Here is a 10,003-nt window from a genome sequence, read left to right as displayed (position 1 = left end):
ATAGTGGGAGTTGTGTATAGGAGCCCTGGCAGCAACTCTGAAGTGCTAGATTGTATAAATGCAGAGATTAGACAAGCGTGTAAGAAAGGCATAGTGGTCTTAATGGGGGACTTTAACCTTCACATAGATTGGGAAAGCAGACTAGCAACTGTCAGAAAGGTAGTGAATTTCTTGAGTGTGTCCGCCATACTAGATTTAGTAATGAGTAATGAACCAGATTTAGTTAACAGCTTAACTGTGCGTGAACATCTATCCAATAGTGATCATAACATGATCGAGTTCAATGTAGTGTTTGAAAGGGAAAAAAGTGAATCAGCTGCTAAGATTCTAGACTTGGGCAAGGCCGACTTCAATGGGATGAGACAGAGACTGTCCACAGTAAACTGGGCAAATCTGTTAATGGGTAAAACGACTGATGATCAGTGGGAAATGTTTAAAGAAACATTTAACGTGATACAGAATCGGTTTATACCCCTGAGGGGCAAGAACTCTACTTGCCAAAAAAAACAGCCATGGACAACTGAAGAGGTAAGGGACAGTATAAGACATAAGGAAAGGGCATACAAAAAGGCAAAAAATGGCACAGATCCTGGCGAATGGGAAAGATACAAAGATCAACAAAGGGTCACAAAACAGATAGTAAGAGCTACAAAAAGAGAGTATGAAAAGAAACTCGCAAGGGATATCAAAACCAATACGAAGAACTTTTATAGTTATATTAGGAAAAAGAGGGTGGTCAGGAGCAATGTTGGCCCCTTAAAAACTGAAAGTGGGGATATTGTCATTGACAATGGGGAAATGGCGGACATGTTGAACGATTACTTTGCGTCAGTATTTATAGTAGAAAAAGAGGATAGTATGCCGGAAATCCCAAGAAAACTAATATTGAATCGGGGACAGGGACTTGATAAAATTCATACAAGTAAAGCAACAGTAATGAAGAAAATAATAGCATTAAAGAGTGACAAATCCCCAGGACCAGATGGTTTCCATCCCAGGGTTTTAAAGGAAGTAGGTGAGCACATTGCAGATGCCCTAACTATAATCTTTCAAAGTTCTCTAGATTCTCTAGATGTCCCTCTAGATTGGAAAATTGCACATGTCACTCCGCTTTTTAAGAAAGGATAGAGAGGAAAACCGAGGAATTATAGACTAGTTAGCCTAACATCTGTTGTGGGGAAAATGCTGGAGTCTATAATTAAGGATAGGGTGACTGAACACCTCGAGAATTTTCAGTTAATCAGAGAGCCAGCATGGATTTGTGAAAGGTAGGTCGTGCCTGACAAACCTGATTGAATTTTTTGAAGAGGTGACTAAAGTAGTGGACAGGGGAACGTCAATGGATGTTATTTATATGGACTTCCAGAAGGCATTTGATAAGGTCCACATAAGAGACTGTTAGCTATGATAGAAGCCCATGGAATTGAGGGAAAAGTATGGACTTGGTTAGGAAGTTGGCTGAGCGAAAGGCGACAGAGAGTAGGGATAATGGGTAGGTACTCACATTGGCAGGATGTGACCAATGGAGTCCCGCAGGGATCTGTCTTGGGGTCTCAATTATTCACAATATTTATTAACGACTTAGATGAAGGCATAGAAAGTCTCATATCTAAGTTTGCTGATGACACAAAGATTGATGGCATTGTAAGCAGTGTAGATGAAAACATAAAATTATAAAGGGATATTGATAGATTAGGTGAATGGGCAAAACTGTGGCAAATGGAATTCAATGTAGACAAATGTGAGGTCATCCACTTTGGATCAAAAAAGGATAGAACAGGGTACTTTCTAAATGGTAAAAAGTTAAAAACAGTGGATGTCCAAAGGGACTTACGGGTTCAGGTACATAGATCATTGAAGTGTCATGAACAGGTGCAGAAAATAATCAATAAGGCTAATGGAATGCTGGCCTTTATATCTAGAGGACTAGAGTACAAGGGGGCAGAAGTTATGCTGCAGCAATACAAAACCCTGGTTAGACCGCACCTGGAGTACTGTGAGCAGTTCTGGGCACCGCACCTTCGGAAGGACATATTGGCCTTGGAGGGAGTGCAGCGTAGGTTTACTAGAATGATACCCGGACTTCAAGGGTTAAGTTACGAGGAGAGATTACACAAATTGGGGTTGTATTCTCTGGAGTTTCGAAGGTTAAGGGGTGATCTGATCGAAGTTTATAAGATATTAAGGGGAACAGATAGGGTGGATAGAGAGAAACTATTTCCACTGGTTGGGGATTCTAGGAGTAGGGGGCACAGTCTAAAAATTAGAGCCAGATAGAGATCTTTAAGATTATGAAGGGGTTCGATAGGGTAGATATAGAGAAGATGCTTGCACGTGAGGGGGAGGCCAGAACTAGGGGTCATAAATATAAGATAGTCACTAATAAATCCAATAGGGAATTCAGGAGAAACTTCTTTACCCAGAGAGTGGTGAGAATGTGGAACTCGCTCCCACAAGGAGTGGTTGAGGTGAATAGTGTAGATGGATTTAAGGGGAAGCTGGATAAACACATGAGGGAGAAAGGAATAGAAGGATATGCTGATAGGGTGAGATGAAGTAGGGAGGGAGGAGGCTCGTGTGGAGCATAAACACCGGGATAGACCAGTTGGGCCGAATGGCCTGCTTCTGTGCTGTAAATTCTATGTAATTCTAAGTACTGGGTCTCTCTCATCCAACATAGAATCATACAGCACAGGAGGAGGCCATTCGGCCCATCATTCCAGCTCTTTGAAAGAGCTATCCAATTAGTCCCACTCCCCCCTGCTCTTTCCCCGTAGCCCTGCAAATTTTTCCTTTACAAATATTTATCCAATTCCCTTTTGAAAGTTATTATTGAATCTGCTTCCACCGCCCTTTCAGGCAGCGCATTCCAGATCAGAACAACTCACTGCATAAAAATGTGTTTCCTCAAGTCGCCTCTGGTTCTTTTGCCAATTATTTTAAATCTGTGTCCTCTGGTTACCGACCCTCCTGCCACTGGAAACAGTTTCTCCTTATTTACTCTATCAAAACCCTTCATGGTTTTGAACACCTCTGTTAAATCTCCTCTTAACCTTCTCGGCTCTAAGGAGAACAATCCCAGCTTCTCCAGTCTCTCCACATAACTGAAGTCCCTCATCTCTGGGACCATTCTGGTAAATCTCCTCTGCACCCTCTCCAAGGCCTTGACATCCTTCCTAAAGTGCGGTGCCCAGAATTGGACACAATTCTCCACCTGGGACCAAATCAGTGTTTTATAAAGGTTTAGTATAACTTCCTTGCTTTTGTACTCATTGCCTCTATTTTTAAAGCCCAGGATCCCATATGCCTTTTAAACAGACTTCTCAACTTGTCCTGCCACCTTCAAAGATTTGTGTATGTACAGCACAGGTCTCTTTTCCTGCCTCCCCTTTAAAATTGGACCATTTAGTTTAAATTGCCTCTCCTCGTTCTTCCTACCAAAATGTATCACTTCACACTTCTCTGCATTAAATTTCATCTGCCATGTGGCTGCCCATTTCACCAGTCTGTCTATATCCTCATAGAATCATAGAAAGTTACGGCACAGAAGGAGGCCATTCGGCCCACCGTGGCTGTGCCGGCCGGAGAAGAGCTATCCAGCTTAATGCCAGCACTTGGTCCGTAGCCCTGTAGGTTACGACACTTCAAGTGCACATCCAGGTACTTTTTAAAATGAGTTGAGGGTTTCTGCCTCTCCCACCCTCTCAAGCAGTGAGTTCCAGACCCCCACCACCCTCTGGGTGAAAACATTTCTCCTCAGCTCCCCTCTAATCCTTCTACCAATCACTTTAAATCTATGCCCCCTGGTTATTGACCTCTCTGCTAAGGGAAATAGGTCCTTCCTATCCACTCTATCGAGGCCCCTCATAGTTTTATACACCTCAATTAAATCACCCCTCAGCCTCCTCTGTCCAATAAAAACAACCCCAGCCTATCCAATCTTTCCTCATAGCTAAAATTCTCCAGTCCTGGCAACATCCTCGTAAATCTCCTCTGCACCCTCTCTAGTGCAATCACATCTTTCCTGTAATGTGGTGACCAAAATTGTATGCAATACTCAGGCTGTGACCTAACTAGTGTTTTATACAGTTCTAGCATAACCTCCCTGCTCTTATAGTCTATGCCTCGGCTAATAAAGGAAAGTATCCCATGTGCCTTTTTAACCACCTTATCTACCTGTCCTGCTACCTTCAGGGATCTGTGGACATGCACTCCAAGGTCCCTCTGTTCCTCTACACCTCTCAGTATCCTCCCATTTATCCTACTGAGGTCTTTTACTATCCTCCGCATTGTTTACTACATTTCCAAGTTTCGTGTCATCTGCAAACTTTGAAATTATTCCCTCTATACCCAAATCCAGATCGTTAATATATATCAAAAAGAGCAGTGGTCCGAATACCGACCCCTGGGCAACACCACTGTATACTTCCCTCTAGTCTAAAAAAAATGGTTAACCACTACTCTCTGCTTTCTGTCCCTTACCCAATTTTGTATCCACACAACGACTGTCCTATTAATCCCATGGGCTTCAATTTTGCTAACAAGTTTATCATGTGGTACTTTTTCAAATGTCTTTTGAAACTCCATAAATAACACATTCTTGTGATTATAATTTGTAGCTATGTAACAAGTTCGAGGAGGGTTGATATGTCAGCTGCAGGCTGATAGCAGATTAAGGGTAAAGCCCTTTAAGAAACCTCGCCTTTAAGAGGAAGGGTATGGCCCCTTTAAGAACCTTGCCTTTAAAGAGGTAATTGGTAGATTTGTTTTAGGTGCTGGGGACAGTCTCTGGGATGGAGCCCCAATCCTGTCCTTTAGCCCGGTGCCCAGACGCCGTGCCTGCACTGGGACCGCGACTTAGAGAGGCGAGGTGTGAATCAGTAAAAGGTGGAATTAATGGAGCAACTTAAAGTGAGAGTGAATCTGTAACAGATGCAATAGAGAGAGGACGGGAACAGAATTAATAAGCCCCACAGAATTCCCATCCAGTTAGAAATACAAATTACTGAGTATAATGTGATATAAATATACATCTAACACCTACACTGCACTAATATACAGGATAGATACACCGTATTAATGTAGTATAATGATAATTAATTATACCACATAATATTATTCTGGATTATAATTGTAGTTTCTATTTTAATGTACAATTATAAATTATTAATACTGTATTATATAACTGTAGGTCACTAATTATGCAGGAATTTATATACGCATAATACACTAGTTATATCATTTTAATGGAATAAAATCAGAACATAATTAATTGCACCACATAAATATACTGCATTATAAGTATCATTCCAGTCTATTTTAATTTACAAGGATAATACTCAATATACTGTATCCTAATTATACATTATTGACACCATATTGTATAAAGTGACATTACTCCCTATACCATATTCTAACTATACATTAAGATGTTTGTGGGTCTTTTCTAAACCTTTTATCCTAAATTATTCCAGCTCTCATGGGGGGAGAAAGAGAAAGATTGATAGATTTTTGGGAGGAGAAGGAATAGACAGCCTGTTACAAGAGAGAGAAACTAAGGGTCTGGGGAAAAATTGAATTTGTAATTTTCCTGTACTGTTACAGAAAAAAATCTGTAGTTTAGGATAAGATCATTTGTGTAAAATTCACACGGATAGAAAAATATAAAGAAAACTACACAGCAAATCCATCTATAAAACAAAACTAATGGGGGTAACAGTGAAAAGTTAGAGATTTGTTTATTATACTGTATTGTAACTAATATAAATTCTCTTATAATTATATATTTATAATTTTTACAAGAGAATTATATATTTATAATTTAAAACTATTATAAATATATATAGTATATTATAAATATATAATTCTCTTGTAAAAATTATAAATATATAATTATATTAAATATATAATTTTATTTTAAAACTATTATAAATATATACAGTATAATAGTTTTACATTATAAATATATAATTCTCTTATAAAACTATTGTAAATATATATAGTATATTATTATATTATAAATATATAATTCTCTTGTAAAACTATTATAAATAATTATATTATAAATATATAATTCTCTTGTAAAACTATTATAAATAATTATATTATAAATATATAATTCTCTTGTAAAACTATTACAAATATATATAGTATATAATTATTATTATTATAAATATATAATTCTCTTGTAAAACTATTATAAATATATATAGTATATAATTATTATATTATAAATATATAATTCTCTTGTAAAACTATTATAAATATATATAGTATATAATTATTATATTATAAATATATAATTCTCTTGTAAAACTATTATAAATATATATAGTATATAATTATTATATTATAAATATATAATTCTCTTGTAAAACTATTATAAATATATATAGTATATAATTATTATATTATAAATATATAATTCTCTTGTAAAACTATTATAAATATATATAGTATATAATTATTATATTATAAATATATAATTCTCTTGTAAAACTATTATAAATATATATAGTATATAATTATTATATTATAAATATATAATTCTCTTGTAAAACTATTATAAATATATATAGTATATAATTATTATATTATAAATATATAATTCTCTTGTAAAACTATTATAAATATAATTATATTATAAATATATAATTCTCTTGTAAAATATATATTGGTACTATGTTGGTTAAATTGTAACATGAATTTATTGCAACTATGTAAATGCTGCATCATATAATATATAATTCTAGGTAATATGTATTTGAAATAGATAACGAATGTTGTACAATATAATTACTTATTGTGTTATTAAGTCGATTCCCCAAAACTGTCTTAAATGGGAAATGAGTGTTAGATGGGAGATTATGGAGAAGCAATGCTGACAATGTCAACAGGACAAGGGGCCTGATTTTAGCAGGCCTGCGGGTTTCCGGCGAGTTGGGTTTCGGGTGCGTGGCCTCCGCGCGCGGTGAAATTAGTGGGTTGCCCGCGCGATCGTAGCAGGCAATCCACTAATTGGAATCACTTACCTGCTCCTCCGGGGTCCGCGCTGCTGGTCTGCGCGTTGGGCGGGCTGCGCATGCGCAGTACGATCTGTCAGCTGGAGGCTCTCTAGTTAAAGGGGCAGTCCTCCATTGACAGATGCTGCAACCAATGGAACAAATTACAGCATGGAGCAGCCCAGGGGGAAGGCTGCTCCCAGTTTAATGATGCCTCACCCCAGGTATCATCAGATGGGGTGAGGAGGAGGGGGAGGACAGAGATCTTCCACCCGGCGGGCGGGAGGAAGCGGCCTGCCTCTGCCACCAAGAAGGCCTGGCTCGAGGTGGCAGAGGGGGTCACCTGCGCCACCAACATATCGCCCACCTGCATACAGTGCAGGAGGCGCTCCAATGACCGCAGTAGGTCAGCCACAGTGAGAACACGTAGTCTTTCCCCTACACTCCGTCTGCCACAACACTGCCCCCACCCCACATCTCCTTCGGCACCGCCAACACTACTCTGTCACATCACCCCTCATACCCACTCAAACCCCATCCTCATCTTACCTGCACCTACTCACCTCGCCAGTACTCACCCCGCCACTAACACGCAACCCAATCCTCATACAATCTCATGGCTCTATCCCATACTCACCCTCTCGTGCATCTCCCTCACGGCCAGCCTCACTCAACCTGCCACCACCTGTGCTGCAGCCACAGGGCATGCATCGCATATGTGCAGTAGGCAGCGTAAGGCAAACGTGTCGTCAGCATGAAGGGGATGCACAAGGGTGTCTGAGGGTTTGCCATGGGTGTTACCTATATTGAATTTCAGAGCAACAAACATCACACATTATATTGGCACCACCACTGCCATGTCTCCGCGAATCCTGTCTGTTGTGTCCAATAATGCCCGCTCCTGGGTATCACTATGAGGACCCACCACTGATGCCACCCATTGTGTCACTGCAGAGTAGGTGCAGGTGTATTTGCAGGGCTCTTCCGCGCAGACGACTGAGAGACATCGGCGGTGTACCCGGCTGCACCCTGGAAGGATGCGGAGGAGAAGGTGTGGAGGACAGTGGTGATTTTGGCAGCGACAGGTAAGCAGATGGTGCTCGGGCCAGCCGGGAGCAGCTCGGCATGAAAGAGCCTGCAGATCTCCACGACTACATGTCGAGTGAATCTGCGCCTCCATGTGCACTGCTGCTCGGAGAGGTCCGGGGAGCTGCGCCTCGGTCTGTGGACCCTGTGGCGAGGGTAGTGCCCTCTGCGACGCGTCTCTCTCTGCGGTTGCCCTCCCTCCTGCTGTACAGGTGGATGTGTCACAGCACTGTGTTGTGGAGCTCCACGTGTCAGAGGTGGACGGCGTGGATGGCGAGGCTGGTGATGCTGTTCGCCCTCCAAGGGGGTCATGACTGCAGCTACGGCGGCCCCCATCCGCAATATGTACATCTGAGGGGGTCCGCAAGGCAGGCACATGCCTCCGGACCCCGGGGTAAGTGTGCAGGTTGGTGACTTTGACCGTCAGGAGGGGGGTGGTGGAGGCCACACTTTGTCCCAAGTGACAGAGCGGCCTCCTGCAATGGCTGAGGGTCTCCCCCACCCCCCCCCCCCCCCGCCTGTCAAATGGACCTTTGCAGCTGCCACAGGCTGACGGCTGCAACACGTCCAGTTCAACTGGGACTGTTTCCCCCAGTGTGTGAAACAGTCCCATGTTTCTCCAAAATCACACACAGTCCCTTAATCAGGTCAGTTAATGATCTGAACAAGCAAAGTAAATAACCTCAAGTGGCATCCCGCTGGCTTTAATTGCCTGGGGGATTCCCACCAGCGGGGGCCACGCACGCACCCCTGCACATCATTGGGTAACCCGGAGGTGGACGGGATCGTGGCTCGATCACTTCACCTCACTGGATATCGGGGACCCCCTCCCTGGAAACCAGACGGTAAAATCGAGCCCAAGGGGTTTAAAAAACAGTTAAAACAAAACCAAAAAGCGCCAGGAGGAGGAGGAGGAGGGTGGAGAGAGGCTGAGAAACGAGAGGCTGCACTGAGCATGCAAATTAAACACAACTTCGATCAAAGAGCAAACAGCATTTTTAAAAAGTTCGTTCGATTTCAACTTGCCAGTGAGGAAGGAATGAATTTAATAATAAAAAAGTAAAGTATAGTCCATCACACCCTATAATCAGGACAGATCTGGGCGTAGCCCCGGGGGTTGGAGATGTACCCCCAAAACTTCGAAGTTTTTAAACTTAAGAAAAGTTGGAGTGAAATGCCCACCGGGAGATGGAAAGAACCGACCGGCATCTTTAAACAGTTAATAACCATCGTGATACGACCCATCTCACACCCAGTCCTGACACGAACCTGCCCAGGGTTCGTTAAAATTGGGTTCAGGTTGCTTTAAAGTTTGGGGTTTTAATCTCTCGCTGTCCGACAGCTCTGGAATCATCCCTTTTGCAAATTTGAAAATGATTTTCACCAATCAGAAATTTAAAACACAAAAAATAAATCAAATGTTACCTTAAGGAGCAGATGTGTCTTTCAGGCAGTGAATTCCAGAATGTGTAACAAAAGTAAACTCTACAGTCACTTTTAGAAAGCCCCATTGGAGTCATTTGGCCCTTCCTTTGAATGGTTTGCTCAGTCCTTCCGCCTATAGACAAACGCACTCTAATCTTTCATTCTGGTTATTAACACTTTGTGGGATTAGCAGCATTGCCAGCCTGAGCCATTCGAGGAGGGTTTTCAAATTAACTTGGCGCAAAGGCTACGAAAGGCATGATTTAAACATTAAAAAAATATTTAATTTACTAAGAAACTTACTAATATCCACCAATGAAAGTAGTATAGGGTTTTAAAGTCATTTTCAATTATTTAGAATCAAATTACTCACAGGTGGGGGACTGGGCACCTTTTACTAAAATGCTTTTTGTTTGTAATAAACCCATTTTCAGATGTATTAATAAATCTGCACCAGTCTTCATTATATCAATGAATATTTTTTATTGCAA

Source organism: Heptranchias perlo, chromosome 42 (assembly GCF_035084215.1).
Source record: "Heptranchias perlo isolate sHepPer1 chromosome 42, sHepPer1.hap1, whole genome shotgun sequence".
Taxonomy (NCBI): Eukaryota; Metazoa; Chordata; class Chondrichthyes; order Hexanchiformes; family Hexanchidae; genus Heptranchias; species Heptranchias perlo.
This window is presented reverse-complemented; position numbering follows the sequence as displayed.